This window comes from Protopterus annectens, chromosome 12.part0, assembly GCF_019279795.1.
Source record: "Protopterus annectens isolate FY-2018-M chromosome 12.part0, PAN1.0, whole genome shotgun sequence".
Taxonomy (NCBI): Eukaryota; Metazoa; Chordata; order Ceratodontiformes; family Protopteridae; genus Protopterus; species Protopterus annectens.
Genome location: NC_056746.1, coordinates 166,914,905 through 166,929,000, shown reverse-complemented (window position 1 = coordinate 166,929,000; position 14,096 = coordinate 166,914,905). Strand labels below are relative to the sequence as shown.

At 40.4% G+C, this 14,096-nt stretch overlaps 1 protein-coding gene across 5 annotated transcripts in view; it reads right to left on the bottom strand.

Moving 5' to 3' along the window:
- TSC2 (TSC complex subunit 2) overlaps positions 1 to 14,096 on the bottom strand; it is a 3,048,576-nt gene that overhangs the window by 1,398,126 nt on the left and 1,636,354 nt on the right. The gene's annotated exons all lie outside the window — the stretch shown is intronic.

Sequence of the window (14,096 nt, the reverse complement as noted above, 5' to 3'; positions counted from 1 at the left end):
TTACTATTTATAAAAGCTTCAGGTGCAGTCATATTCAGTTTCTTACAAATTACTTAGAGATGACTTCTGCCTGGTCAGCATCTTCTTTCTTTCTTTTTTTTTTGTTCTCTTTGTCCCCACTGTCTGTCAATTATCAGCACCCTACTGGCTAGTCAGCCTATTCTATTCCCATCAGTGGGACAACGGTCCACTGGAAGGGACCATCTTTAGGCAGACATAAGAGATGGTTTAACATTTTTACTATTTTGTTTCGCATCCCTACCCCTCCCACACTCGGCGAACCACTGGGATAGAAAGTACAATAGGCTGACTACAGAGGAAGGCCCTCTCACTTCCACTAAAGGTGCTCCTTCCAAGCAATTCTGCCACTCTCCTTAAAGCTGGAGCAGTTTCTGTAGTCTCCACCAGGGAAATCACATCATGCAATCTGTTCCTGAGTGTGCACAACCCTTCCTGCCACGGGAGAAGGTATCAGACCACTCCCATTCTTTCCTGTCCAGCCCAGGTCTCTGCCTAATCTACAAAACATTGTTTAATCTGGTTCCATTTCAAAATCTCTGATTTGAATGCACCAGTGGGACAGAACCTATTCAGAGAACTAAATACTAAAAATAAATATAAGGAAAAGGAAAAAATGTAACACATATGCTACATATATTTAAAGAAAATGGAATAAACTTCTTCTTGCAAATTGAAGTAAGTCATCTACTTCACTTAAAAATTAATTTATATATATTTATATATATAGTATATAAACATATCATTGAAGGCTTAAATTGTCATTCAGAAAACAAAGTTCAGTTGATTGAAAATCAGTTCGCATATTACTAACGTTTTCTCTGTGAAAGATTGTGGAACAGCAGGGATTAGGGAATTTATCCTTTTCCTCACTGTAATGCAGTGACAGAGCTGGCACACATGTAGCAAGGGTGACTTGCCCCCCCTTCAAAAAAAAAAGTTATGCACGCGCTATAATGTTCCATCTGTGCTGTCCATTTTCCATTCTTCCTCATCTGTTGGGTTCGGATGCGATCCTCGGATCTGACTTGGCTGCTTCTTCCTGCTCGTAGAACACAAACTCTCAAGGTCCTCCCTTTACCCATAATGCCCTCATCACCTTTCATACCTCCGATCTTGTTTGCTGCCCAAAGACCTACAAAGCAATAAGGAATTATGATACAACAGAATCTGGGACTCAAACAAAGGTAGACGTACCTCCAACATCTTTCAATCTTTCTGAAAGCAAGTCAGACGACAGGACTGGTGGGGGAAAGTTGAGGAAGAATGAAAATGGACAACACAGACGGAATGTTACGGTGAGTACATAAACTTTATCTGATGTTATCATTTTCATTCATTCCTCAACTACTGGGACAGAGTTTCTACTTACCTAAATCCCAAGAGGATTCCAAGGAAGGATTTCCTGAGCATGGCTGAGCCAAAGGTTGCACTTTTCCTAGAGAAGAGATCTAATCTGTAATGAACAATAAAGGTATGAAGATTAGCCCAAGCTGCAGCTGCACAAACATCATTCCTCTAGACAAAAATGCTTTAGAAGTTTCCATAGACCTGGTGGAATGGGCTTTTGGTGGTTTTGGTAAAGGCAAACCTGCTTTTCCATTAACAAAAGTAATATCAGTCAATTATTTGGCTGAAATCATTTTAGAGACTAGTTTGCCTAATTGTGTTTCAGAAAAGGAAACAAAATTGTTTGGAGTTCCTCAAATTTTTGGTTCTGTGAAGATAGAAACCTAACTGCCTGTGGACATCGAACTGGTATTTGAGAAATTTGGAAATATTGATAACCCGCGGTGGTGGTGGTGCTGCAGTAGCATTGTCGCCTCACAGTAAGACGCTGTCTGGTTCGATTCTCAGCTAGAGCATCTTCTGCGTGGAGACATGCGTGAATGGGCGTACCTTCGTTGAAGGTTGTGCGTCATGGGCTGGTAACTCGGCACGTAAAAATAAACTACCAATCATTAGCGAACCGGAGTTCCGCTGTGGCGACCTCTAACCAGGAAAAGCCAAAAGACAAAACAACTGGAAAGTTGATAACCTGATTAATACTGGATTCTGACCCCACCATAGGTAGAAAGGAAGGACTGGTACTTAAAGATATTCTATCCTTGTGAAAAATAAAAGGAGGTTTAGATGATAAAGCCTGGAGGGTCTGACACCCTTCTGGCAGAAGTAAGAGCAACTAAAAAGAGTTTTTCAAGTCAAAAATTTTAGTTCACACAGCTGATGGTTTAAAAGGGGGTTGGGTTAATGCTTACACATTTAAATCTCAAGGAGGAGTAGGCTCCTTTAACGGAGGCATAAGTAGGGTATGTTCCTCTGAGCAAGGCTTCGTGAAGATTGGAAGATAATGTTGAATTATTTACTCTTCTATGAAAATTAGAGACGACAGTTGAGGAGCTAGCTCCTTCATTCAAAATTGTGACCAAAAAGTCAAGAACCTTAGAAATCAGAACTGAAAAGGGATCTAAATTGTTTTTATGTGCCCAAAAAAATAATCTTTTCCATTTGCTTTTGTAAACTTTTCTAGTGGAAGTTTTGTGGGATGACAAATGTGAGAGAAGGGAAGAGAGCTTGGAGTGTCTGGTAATTAATGGAACTGGAGACAACATGCAGTCAACCTGAGGCCTGAAATGTCTGGATAAGTCATGTCTGTCAGGTAAGACAGTGAGGTCTGGAGTTGGATTCAGAATCCAGAGTGGGTGTAAATGAGGAGGCCAAAGAAAAGGAAACCAGATCTGAGGAGGCTAGTAAGGTGCAATGAGGATAACTGTACTCTTTAATCGGGATACTTTCTGGAGAAATTTGGGAATGAAGGGTATCGGGGGGATGTAAGCATAAAGGGGACTGGAGGGCCAAGTCTGAAGTAGTCTCTCTCTGGGACTCCCCCCACAATGGGAGGATCAGGGCAAAGAACATGCTGCATTTGTTGAGGGGAGTTACACACAGATCACAGTATGGCTGGACCCATCAATGGAAAATCCCCTCTGACACCTTCGTGTTGAAAGACCACTCGTGAGGCACTAAAATAGACCTGCTTAACTTTTCTGCAAATATAACCAAGTGAAATGAGTGAAGCAACTCAAACAACGACCAATAATCCACAAAAAGAGTTGCAAAAGAGACGAACCATCCACGAAATAGGAAAGGACGTTTGTTGGTATTACAAAGCGATTAGATGAGATCGCCCATTGACTTACTCTCACAGCTTCTCAACAAAGAGGGTAAGAGTCAGATCTGGTTCCCCCTTGTCTGTTGATGTACCAGACTACTGACATATTGTCCGTCTGAAATACAACAGTACTGGTTGGGAAGAGTGTCTTGGAAAGCCTGCAGTGCTAGGACAGCTCTCATTTCCAGAGCACTGATATGCATGTTGGCCTCTTCGGGGGACCATGCATCTTGGACCATCCTTCCAAAGAAGTGCCCCCCCCCACCTGATCTGAGAGGCATCTATGGTCACTGTGGCCTTGGGCTGAGGAAGACCAAAAGAATAGTCTTCTTGTATCTGACTGGAATGGATCCACCATAGAAGGTAATGTTTGCAGATGTGCATTATTTTGACTTGACTGGATAAGGGTCGTTGGATAACAGACCACTGAGCTGTGAGTGCCCATCGAAGAATCTTCATATTGTAACTTGTCAGTGGTACAACAGTGATTGCTGCTGTCATGGATCCCAACGATTGGAGAATCAGCTGAGCTGAAAAAGAGCTTTGCACTATCTTTTTAACTTGAAACTAAATTGTCTGAACCTGGGACAGAGGGAAAGAAACTATCTCAGTGACCATAAAACCAAGAAAAAGGCAAACCAATAAGATCCAAACCAGGAACACTTGTAGCTGAAACCTCCAGAAGAAACGTCAAAATGTTTTAAGTTAAAATCCAAAAATACTTTTATTAAAATACAAAAATTAGCGCTTTTGTCCGGTGACCATCACCACACTTCATCAGACAATTTTTAAAAACCCTTCTTTTATACAAAACCTAGTTAAAACCAATTAGTGTAAACAGACCATGCCCATGCAAATTATTCACTTTAACCATTCCATAATCGCTGTCTCTAAGGAAGGTATTCAAAGCATAGGTTACTCTGTTGCATTTTTTCTTGTTGTTAATGTTAATAGATTCAGAAAATTCATAAATAATATATCTTGTTAAACAAATATACATATGTAAATATAACAAAATATATAAAAAAGCATGCAAAAACTATATGTATATCCTGTATTTAAATCCAATGAAGTTTATCTTTCAAATGCTCTTAATTTTAATTTACTAGTGATAGAAAGCATGTCATTGAGTCCTGGTGAGGAGTATGCATTTAAAAATACCTGCCATCAGGTTTATTTGTCTTCCAAATATAGTTTCCAAGGATCCCCTATAGTCTCACTTTTAACTTGTAGCACTAAAAATTTAAAAGTGTGGTCTGGATGTTCCTTAATATGTCTATATAAGGAGTTCTTTTCATCTTTTTGCCTTATTTCATATTGGTGTTCGTATATACGCTAACCTAATTTTCGCTGGGTTTTGCCTATATAAAAGGCACAGCACTGACAACAAATGCCAGCGTATACTACTGCATGTGAATAACAACTGTACCACCCTTTTATCACTGTTTGTCCCTAATCTTTACTTCCGAGGTTTTCAAAATATATTTGCATTGTTGGCAAAATCCACATGGTAACACATGGCCTTTGCTTTCATTTACTTTGGAATTCTCTAATAAGCTTTTGATATCCCTTCCTTTTCTAATCACTACCTCAGGACATGTGCAAATGTATCTAGCATTACTTTGTCTTGCATAAGGATAGCCCAATTTTTACTTATAATGTCTTGTATAATATAGTTGTCTTTTGAATATGTGCATACAAAAGGACATCTAGGCTTTTTATTATTGGACCTCTCTACGCTATGCAATTCACCACCTTGTCCCCCTGTCACTGAATGATGCCGGTCAAGGATGCTCATCCCTCCAGTCCCAAGATGTGTGAGAACCTGGTTGTTGTTGGCTTGGTATAAGCCTTCAAGGATAGGTCTGTAAAAAACAGCTTATTGATGACTTCCTGTTTAATGGCTTGTACCATCCCTATCGGGTATCCCCTATCCAAAAACATAACTTGATAAAGACGATTGCGGACCACCACGAAAAACAAATATATTTTTAATGTACAGATAAGATAAGCGCTTTCGCGTACATCACAGGTACGCTTCATCAGATATCCAAAAACATGTTAGCCATTACTTCACTTTCTTTAAGGAAATCCTTGTAAAGCGTAGTCATCCGGGCCACTCTGAGTAATTGGCCCTTAACAATACCACGCTTGACATGGTTAGGATGACAACTTGAGAAATGTAACATGCTGTTTGAATATGTGGGCTTTCTAAATATTGTGGACTTGATGTATTAATTACAAAAACTAAGGAAGGAAACATCTAAGTAGGAAATCTAATTTTCTTCCATATTAAAAGTAAATTTTAAAAAGTCAGTACTCTTGTTTATAAATTCCATGAACCTAGTTATTTCCCCCCTAAGTCCTGTCCATGCCACAAACAGGTCATCCAAATAGCAAAGGTACAAGCTAATATGTGCAAAGAAAGGAGAACAAAACAAATATTCTTTTTCCCATTGGGCCATCACTATGTTAGCAAAAAGGGGGCCACACGCGGACCCCATAGCTACACCTTCCATCTGTTTAAAATGATGCCCTTCGAAATAAATACAGTTGTTTTTGAGGACAATCTCCATTAACTGAGTGTAGGTATTATTGAGTTATTGTTCGATCCCAAATTCTTCAAACTAACAGTCCGAGAACCAATTCAGACCTGTAGTATGGGGAATACAACTAAAAAGGTCCTTGACATCTACTGCAATAAAGATTCCATTTTTGTCAAAAGGCACTAAGCTATTGCATTTTTCTAAAACTTGCCAAGAATCTCGGCATAGGTGGGGAATAATTAAAGCATTTTCTTTTAGTTTGTTATCTAAGAAACTTGCTATGTAACTGCTCTTAGAGCAGCCAGAGTCAACTATAGGGTGAAGTGGTGGATTTACAAGTTGCTTATGAATTTTTGGGACCCCATCGGTAGCCATATAGTTATACTCGTCGATGCTGATTTGGTCCTGAGTGACCATATCTAGGAGTTCCCAGTCAATCCTAGAATAGACAATGTTCCTTTCATTGAGGGACACTTCATTATAAGTGCCACTGTATAACATTTCAAACATTTTTTGTGTATAATCATCTTCGCAAAAGATCACCATACCCTCAACCTTTATCTGGACGCATGTACCTTAAGTCAGATTTTCCCCTTAATTTCCTCAATAAAACATTCTCAGGCCCACTCAAATTGTATTCTTCCTTATATTTTCCTACATAGTAGTGAAAATCCATTTCACATGCTGCCTCATATACTTTAAGTAAATGGTGCATTTCAGGGTTAAAGGTACGTGGAACTCTACAAACATTATTCATACTTTGGTAAATCAGTGCTGTCATTTCTATGCATATGTTTCAGATTTAAATTTCTTGTATACATTTTTAAGTCTACAATCAATTCATCTAAATCACTGTTTTTGCTTGGTTGTTGTGTCTTTTGGCTTTTCCCGGTTAGGGGTCGCCACAGCGGAACTCCGGTCCGCTAATGATTGGCAGTAGATTGTTACGTGCCAAGTTGCCAGCTCTGACACACAACCTTCAACGAAGGTACGCCCATTCACGCATGTCTCTACACAGAAGACGCTCTAGCTGAGAATCGAACGGGACAACGTCTTACTGTGAGGTGACAACGCTACCACAGCACCACCACAGAGTTTTGCTTGGTACAAAATTAAAACCTTTACTAAATAATTCGGCATGTAATGGTGTAAAAATCTTATTAGTATAATTATAAATTTTGAAATAGTTTCTCACATTTGAAACTATTACTGGTTTTCTTTGTATAAAAGTCACCTCCATTATCTCCTCGCTGGAACTTGAGGCCCACTTCTCTGATTCTGCTGGTTCCATACTTGCCCCTGCGGATACAGGCTCCAGTAATGTGGCCTCCGATTTCTCAGTTACTCCAACCTTCTTGGACCTGGCTCCTCTAAAGGGACATTGTCACTTTCATTAGTATTCCTTGCAGCTCCTAGTAATTCACCCCGGGATAATCCACTGTTGACCTGAGTAGCTGGCGGTGCAGGGTAAGCCTTCCCTGCTAAGTATGCTTTTCTGTCAAGCTCCAGTTTCCTGGCCTTATGACTAGCAATGACAGAAATAAGATTGTCAACTTGTTTAAATGTTGCCTGGTACTGTTGACGACCAGTCATGTGGAGCCCTGCTTTATGTATTTACTCATCCAAGGAGCAAACCTCCACAGAAAGTTTGTTCAAATGCTCTTGATTGTGTTTCATCATGAGTTCCATGAGCTCGCATCCGTGCTGGTCGAAAAGAGCCAGTAGTTGTTGGTGGAACAGTGAATGTTGTACTACCCCAGTGGGTATTTCCAGGTCCGTAACCCTTTGGGAACCTGATGATTTTTAAGACACTCAGTAAAGTATATATTTTCCTGTTGAAGTTTCTTGTACTCCAAAAGTTTGTTTTTAAATTCAGTTCATTTTAAATCCATACTCTTAGCCCCTGCATGTTCTTGCCCGCATGGTACATTCTTTTTGAGCCAAGATTCAAGCATACAATATATAAAGCTTTGTCCCTATTACCATTTTTTTTCATTGTTTGTATATGAGGCTGTCCATTTTGAGAAGCGGGAGTAGGTAACATTACCCCATCCTGTACGTTACCCCTCTCCCTAAGTAGCTGTGGAGTTAAAGTTGGTTTCCATATTAGAGTTATTTGGTACAGTCCCCATTTTAGGTATTAACTGCTGCACAAGCAGGGCTAGAGATTGTACTGAGTCTCTAAGTTGTTTGAAATCCTCGTAGCGGACGCCTGGGTTTCCTTCGGCCATGGTACAAACCACCTCAAAACCAAGAAAAAGGCAAACCAATAAGATCCAAATCAAGAACACTCGTAGCTGAAACCGCCAGAAGAAATGTCAAAGTCAATTTTTGCAGACGTGCATTATTTTGACTTGACTGGATAATGGTCGTTGGATAACAGACCACTGAGTTGTGAGTGCCCACCAAAGAATCTTCATATTGTAACTTGCCAGTGGTACAAGAGTGATTGCTGCTGTCATGGATCCCAAAGTTTGGAGAATCGGCTGAGCTGAAAAAGAACTTTGCACTATCTTTTTAACTTGAAACTAAATTGTCAGAACCTGGGACAGAGGGAAAGAAACTATCTCAGTGACCATATTAAACAAAGCACTGATGAATTCCAATATCTAAATTGGTTTGAGTTGAGATTTGTTCTAATTTCCAGAAATCTCCAGATGAGAGCATAACTGAAGTAAGTGGTCCCGACTCTGAATTAGATGATGCCTGTTCAGAGCAGTTATAAGCCAGTCGTCCAGATATGCAAACATCCGGAATCCCTGCAGTCTCAAGTGAACTGCAACTACCGCCATACACTTGGTAAGCAACCTGTGGGCTGTACTGAGACCAAAGAGCAGAGCTCTGAACTGGAAGTGACCTGCTCAGAGCCGGAAACAGATATTTCCTGGACCACCTTTTCATTTATAAATGACAGTATGCATCCTGAAGATCTATCTAGCATATCCAGTCATCCTTGTGCAGAAACGTCAGAATGGACTGAACCATGACCATCCAGAACTTAGTATACTGAACTGATCGATTTAGTTTGCTGAGATACAACATTACTCTCCAGTCCCCAGTCTTCTTTGGCACTAAATAATTTTGAATAAGTTCCAGACTCTTTCTGGGCTGGGGGACTTCTTGGATGACTCTTTCTAGCAGCTTGTTTATTTCTAGTGATGCTGCTTCCCTCTGATTGGCTGTAACATCGGGGATTTTGTTTAATATTAGCAGGGGTGGATGGGAAAATGGCATTACATAACCTTTGGATATTATCCTTCGCACCCATGAATCTTATGTAATTTCTAGTCAGGCTCTCTGGTGCAAGGATAAATGACCTCCTGAACTACCTCCAGAGGTGGACAGTCAGGCCTCCTTTCAGGAGTGCTGACGGATCTGTCAAAGAAAGTATTCCTAGATCCCTCATTATGAGGACCACCTCTGCCATGGGGACAGCGTCCTCCATTACAGTTCCCCCCTCTGCTCCTGTGGGAGTTGTCTTCACATGGATCTTGGAAGGGACCCTGGCATTTTTTGAACCACATTTTCCATTCTCTTCATTGGTTCCTAAAAAAGGTCTATTGAGGGATCGAAAAAAGTTTGCTGACAGCAGATGGGGTTTTTCCTTCCTGCTCACATTTAGACAGCATGTCTAACTTTGAGGCCAAATAACTTCCATCAAAGGCAGCAATGACGAAGCAAGATTTGAAGTGTTCTGTAAAGTCACGCAAGCGCATACAGACGTGTCTTCTGATAGAAATGCCTGAACCTGCCACATGTGAGATACCTTCAGCTGCATCGGAGATAAGCCTCATGGATGAGATTGAAATGGACTGAAGGATAGCCAAATGGGAGGAAATTGTGCTCTCTACCTCAAATGATGGGGTCCCAGAGAGGGACTTGGAAAGTTCTTTAATCAAATCTCTCTCAAGTCTCATACAATGTGCCAAATAATTCAGCGACCTAAGAGTCAAGGTCACTGAAGCATCACTTCCCAAATCTGTCCAGCACCCTAGACTCCATGTTGGGGGGGGGGGGGCTGAAAAAAGGAAATTTGTTCTGCCAATTCCTTCTTAGCAGTCACCTCTATGACCATGGCATTCAATGGGTACTCCCCCTTAGTCTAATATGTTCTAGCTTTGGGTGATGCCATGATCTTATCTGGTCTCTTAGGAAAAGGCTCAGTTGCGTCAGGCTCCTTCCACTCCTGTCGCAAAACCAAATCAATGAGCTCACTGGTAGGTGGAGTCACCCAGGAGGTAAACAGACCAGCATTAAAGTCCCCCAGGAACATTGACTCCTCTTGGGAAGGATTATCAGGGGACCAACCACCCCTTTTTTTGTCAGGGGATCCAAGATGTCTTTAAATAAAGACATCATCAGGTAGTGATCTGGGGACCTTTCCCTTTCATCAAAGTCAGTGTCCTCTGTGACAGACTCTTGTGGAGAGTCTCACAGCCTCCTTTTGCACTTCCTCTTCCTTTGGACTTTTCTGGTGGGACGTTCTGGAGAGGTGTCAGAAGAGATTACTATACCTTGCTGGATGGTCTGGAGACTGGTTCGAGCTGGCTGTCCCAGTGGAATAGACAACTGAAGCTCAAGATGCAGAATCGAATGGGACCTGGTAGTCAGAATTGAAGACAGAAGAGAAGTCTGAACTCTGGGAACAGAGAAGCCTCTTTCCACTACCTAGAAGACAGAATGCAATGGAGGAAAATGTTGATGACGGATCTGATAAGACAGGCTTATGAACCATTGGTTTCCTTCACCCCCAAAGGCAAACTACTAGAGGATGGAGTAGGAGCAGAGCTGTCCAATGCTGAAGCTCCAAGGGGCCGAGACAGTTCTGACAACTTTGGAGTAGAGTCTAACACCCTGAAGCTGGTGCAGATACTACAGCTCTGAAGTACACAGTGCTGGACTACTCAAAGACAACAAAGGAGTTGAAGATGCTAACATCTGTGGATCTGATGCAGATGACTCCAGAACTTTTGGATCCGATGGCTCCAAAACCAAAGGTTGGATCAGAGAAGGAGCTATAATGGAGGAGTAGTACTGACAAGGGTCTCTGGACCTGATGGAGTCAGAAATGGCAGAACTCCCATTTGTATCTGCATCCTGAGGAACTTCCTCATCATCCTGTCCACATCAGCTTCTGTAAGTCTCTTGCAAGATCAAATGGATGAGGCGGCAGATGAGGGTCTTGAGTGGTGCCTTGGAGACTGTGCCAAAAAGGGGGATGGGAGGCAACAGAAGATCAGATCCAGCAAAGGTTGAGGTGAATGAATCCACAGAGATTATCAGATCTAAGTTTTGGATCCAAAGTTGTCGGATCTGACTTTTCGGCTAGTTTAAGAGGAGGCTCATATAATGGAGCCAAAGGAGTACACAGTGACAGACCTGAAGATCTCTTACGTGATTTTTTAGTGTGAGAATCTCCTTTTTTGTGTATTCTTTTGGGGTTTGAGCCCCAAAGGCTGTAGAAGCAGGCTTAGATTGCAGCAATCCCTATCCCTAAGGCATTAGTTTATTTTTTCTGTTGATTAAGGCATGGGAACTAAATGCTTTACAGATGTCTCAGACAGAGTCTAGATAAGAGGGCCCTAAACAACACACACACTTTGAAAGTGCTTCTGAGTTGGGTATTTTGTGGCCACAGGACACACATTTTTCAAAACAGAAAAGTTTGACAGAGAAAACAGGAAAAGGAGCAAGAAAAAAATCCTTTTTTTTTTTTTTTTAAACAGATAAGACAAGAGAAGTAAGTACCGAATGGTAAGGAATATTTTGAGTAAAGTAAAAAAAAACAGCGAAAGAGATTTAACAGTAACTTTTAAAGGTTTAAAGGGAGGAAAGAGTGAAAAATACAGATTGTCTGAAATAGAAATTAAGCTAACTCACAAAAAAACTAAGGCTCACAGAGTTTTCAGTGACCACGTATGAATACTATGGCGGTAAATGAGACCCAAGGTGTGTAAGGTAACGAGGGCAATTATGGGTAAAGGGAGGAGCTTGAGAGTTTCGATGTTCTACAAGTTGGAAGAAGCAGCAGAGTTAGAGCAGAAGATTGGATCCAAACCCAGCAGCTAAGGAAAGAATGAAAATTACATCAGATTAAGTACTACTACTGTCTTTTTCAATAACTGAAGTTCTGAGCAGTTATGACCAATGATTGGATGTTGGATTTTTTTCTGAAATACATAGATAAAACAAATGTACAACATGCAAAATAAACATACATACAGATGGAAGTAGAAAACAGGTCAGACCAATCAAGCTTCTTCCTCACCCATCTCTATAGGACCCTGCCAGTCAGCACCACTACCTGAACATAAGGGACCCATTCTTTCTATTGGGCCATGAAAACTACACATTCCCAAGCCAGGCAAGAGCCCAGCCTACGACTAAATGCATGCCAGGTAAGCCCTACTGCCCATTCGTTCCTCATTATGCAGGGCAGTCTACCTTTCCCTCTAGCAGGCTACCTGTACACTCAATATACAACTTTCTGTTTGGGTTAAGGTCTTCAACTTATAAACAGGATACAAGGTTGGAGTCTGACCTTGGGTTATTGGCTAGGCTTAAAAGAGCCTTTCAGGGCAGTTAGCCTAGTGTTCACCTATGAACCTATGGAAGAGGAGGCATGCATGATCCCACATATACTTCTCTGATTGCCCCAGCTCAGCAGGGAAGCCCCTACTGATGCAGCACAATCTCACATGGCTGCTGCAGATGAATGTCAACATCCAGCCACTACTAAGTATCACCAAAGCCACAAGCCTTGTAGCCTCCCCTACCCACAGGATGAGTGAATTAGCACTGGATCCTTAAGCTTATCCTCCCCAGCACACTCCATTAGATGTCCATGTTATTAATCAAATACATGGTCACCTGAGCTGTTGTCAGGGCTTCACCCCTCTACACCATGAAGCCAAACTGGGCAATCAAGCTTCCTGAATGCCAGTACTCTGTAAGCCTGACAACAGAACCTAAGAGCATGAGAGGCATTGGTGAATGCACAAATGTTCAAGTACTATACTCATCAATGGGCACATGGACACAGGAGGAAAAAAATGCAGGCGCATGCAAGTACATGTTTGTGAGTATATACTAAGCCACATGCAGAAATACACACAGATTTAAATATGCATGTAAGCTGTGTGTGTATACCTATGTATAACCTCCTCGTGTGTGCCCTGTCCACACAAATGTAGGGCTTTTAGCAGGACTGCAACCCATAAAAGTGCATTGTTTCATCCCAGAAAAGACCAGAAAAGACAAGGCAAAAGGTACGCCCAGGAATCCAATGAACTCTTCCAAAATATCTGATAGATACTTTATTGTGCAAAACAAGCAAAAAATAACAAATGAACGTGAATATCCAGTCAAGCGCTTTCGCCTGAAACTGTGTCAGGCTTTATCAAGATAAACACCAACAGACTTTGCTTCATTTAAATAGTCCGGTTAACTACCTGTTAACAAGAATCAAGTGTAATTAATATAAGGTAATTAATCTTCATATGCTTTAGAACCGTGACCACTTTGAGCAATTGCTATGTACCAGATAATAAGTAACTGAGAACCTTCTAAACATCGTGAATGTTTCTGTTACGTTTAAAACCATTCAATACTTAAGTTATACATCATAAAACCACACATCTTGTTATATAAAATCCAATAAAACTACTTATTTAACAATTATCCATAAAAATGTTAATTTCTGAATTTTCACCTGACGTATACGAAAGACATTAAAATTTGGTAAACATACTTCTTTTTTTTTTTTTTTTTTTTAACCACGGATGTATTATGCTGCATACTTATTTACTGTAATACATCTTATGGAAGCAACACAAAAAACTTTTTACTTCTAGTCAATAATCACTTATGGTACTAGTTCTAAATATAACAAGAGTTGAGTTAGATACGATATCCCTACATTAACCTACTTAATTTATAACGTATCTAACCAAGCAACTATAGATGTATAAGAAATTAAAAAACATAAATAACGTAAATACAAATGACATAAATGTGGATATAAATGTACATGAATGTACAAATATGTAACGGACCACATAACTGAGTTCTCATAGAACAACAGCAACCTTAAATGTGTTGAGTACAATATTATTGATAACTGCAATATCTACAGAACGTTGCCCAAAATAGAATGTGTATGTAACTGTGAATGTATAACACAGAACTAATATTAATCTGAGTGGATGGACTGATATGAATATAAATATATATATGTATGTCTGTGTGCAAAATAGTGCATGTAAATAAACAAATAGATGAATAAATGATTGAACACTAAGATAAAATATATACATAAATCTAATTAATTTTATTATTAATACCTCAATATGTAAAAGTAA